Source organism: Notothenia rossii (genome assembly GCF_949606895.1).
Source record: "Notothenia rossii genome assembly, chromosome: 7".
Classification (NCBI taxonomy): domain Eukaryota; kingdom Metazoa; phylum Chordata; class Actinopteri; order Perciformes; family Nototheniidae; genus Notothenia; species Notothenia rossii.
The window spans coordinates 1,965,579-1,968,078 of NC_136905.1; the positions used below are offsets into that span (position 1 = coordinate 1,965,579).

Genomic DNA, 2,500 nt, shown 5'->3' on the forward strand with positions numbered 1-2,500 from the left:
AGATTTTGAGCCAGATTTTAATTTGAATTTGGACATTATAAAATGTTCTCTTAATTGCATTAAGAGCTCTTCTGGCTTTTTCTTTGAGTGCATTCACTGCCATGTTGAAACTTCCTGATGCTGTTATGGTTAAACCGAGGTAGGTGTAACTCATACTATGTTCGATGATATGATTATTTATGGTAAACTGGTATTTGTTCTCCTGACATCTGGGGCGTTTTTGGAAAACCATGACATTAGTTTTCTTCATATTGACTGCCAGGGCCCAGTTCTTACAGTACTGGTCTACTATGTCCAGCTGTTGTTGGAGTCCTTGTTCAGTAGGAGACAGCAGAACAAGGTCATCAGCATAAAGCAGACACTTCACCTCTCTCTCTAGGAGGGAGAGGCCAGGAGCAGCACAGTGATCCAACTGAACAGCAAGTTCATTTATATATATATTAAATAAAGTGGGACTTAAATTGCAACCCTGACGAACACCTCTTCTCTGGGTGAAGAATTCAGTTTGTTTGTCTCCAGTTTGAACAGCACACTTATTCCCTAAATACATTGATTTAACCAGATCGTACATTTTGCCCCCTATACCACAATGTAGAAGTCTATAATAGAGCCCTTCGTGCCAAATAGAGTCGAAAGCTTTTTTGAAATCAATGAAACAAGTGAATATCTTACCATGTTTTGTTTGGTGTACATGTTTGTTAACTAAAGTGTGAAGGGTATATACATGGTCGGTGGTGCGGTGTTTTGGAAGGAAGCCAATTTGATTTTGACTCAAGATGGATTGTCGGTTAAGGAAATCTTGTATTCTTTTATTTAGAATACTACAGAATAATTTCCCCAGACAGCTGCTGACACAGATGCCACGGTAGTTATTAGGGTCTGATTTGTCTCCACTCTTATGAATGGGGGAGATGAGCCCTTTGCATTACATTACATTACATTACATTGCATTTAGCTGACGCTTTTATCCAAAGCGACTTACAATAAGTGCGTTCGACCAGGAAGATACAACCTTTAAGAAAACAGAATCATATAAGTACATCAGGTTTCATAGAGCCAAACATTTCAAGTGCTACTCAACTGGCATTTAGAAAGCCAGCCCTTTATTAGTATATAAGTGCTTTGTTAGTAATTCTATCGCTCGAAGTGGAGTCTAAAGAGATGAGTTTTCAGTTTGCGTCGGAAGATGTGTAAGCTATCTGCTGTCCTGATTACAATGGGGAGCTCATTCCACCATTTTGGAGCCAGGATAGCAAACCCACGTGTTTTTGCTGACGGGAACTTGGGTCCCCCTCGCAGTGCGGGTGCAGCGAGCTGTTTGGCTGATGCAGAGCGGAGTGCACGTGCTGGGGTGTACGGTTTAACCATGTCCTGGATGTAGGAAGGGCCAGATCCATTCACAGCATGGTACGCAAGTAACAGTGTCTTGAAGTGGATTCTAGCAGTTACTGGAAGCCAGTGAAGGGAGCGGAGGAGCGGCGTGGTGTGGGAACATTTAGGAAGGTTGAAGACCAGACGAGCCGCTGCATTCTGGATGAGCTGCAGAGGTCGGATGGCACATGCAGGTAGACCAGCCAGGATGTCAGGAAAACATCCTGACTGCAATATGATATTGAACAGCTTTAATACTGTACCCTGCATCTCTGGGGTGCTGCATCTGAGCATTTCGTTTTGAATGTTGTCTGGGCCACAAGCTTTCCTTGGCCGGAGAGATTGTGTCTGTGTGGTCAACTCTTCCCAAGTCATTGGGAAATCAAGGGGGTTCTGGTGGTCTTTAATAGTTTCTTCTAATGTTTGGAGTTTCTCTTTTGTAATACATTGATCTGAATTCATTAGATTTATTGGTATGTCTTTGTACAAACTTTCAAAATGTTCTCTCCAGATGTCACCGTTTTGGATGGGTAATGCTTGCGGTTGTTTTGTGTTGAAGTTGCTCCACAGATCCCAGAATTGATTTTGATCAATGGCTTTCTCAATATCCTCAAGTTTCATGTGGGTATCATTTTGTTTTTTGTTCCTTATTGTACATTTATATTTGTTTAAAAGGTCATTGTATCTAATGCGTAAGGCTGGGTTGTTTGGTTGCCGATGTTTTTCATTTGCTATTTTTCTCAGGTCTTTTCTGATGGTCATTCCTGGTCAAACCATTTGTCAGCGTTTTGCCTTTTAACAGGCTTCCGCTTTTGTTTTACAAGGTCAGCTTTAATAGCTGCCTTGTGAAATATCATATTGATATAATCAATGGCCATGTTTACACCATCTTTGGTAGGAACATATTGATTTTGGTCAAATAGTGACATGTCATTCATCAGATCAGGTGAGTTCAAGGCCATGGTGAATTTGTCTCCACTGTCTGGGGCCCATCTGGAAGTAGGATTGAATGTATACAGCTTACTGGGTCCCCTTGTTGTGTCACTCATTGGACCTGAGACTTTAAAGAACACATTGATTTGGTTGTGGTCTGAAAAGGGGGATTGCTGTCTGACAGTGAATGCACTGA

The 2,500-nt window shown here is 41.6% G+C and overlaps 1 protein-coding gene across 1 annotated transcript in view; it reads left to right on the forward strand.

Annotated features, from left to right (window-relative positions):
- The window catches only part of LOC307045504 (scavenger receptor cysteine-rich type 1 protein M130-like), a 29,835-nt gene that overhangs the window by 21,932 nt on the left and 5,403 nt on the right, over positions 1-2,500 (forward strand). The window lies entirely within an intron of this gene.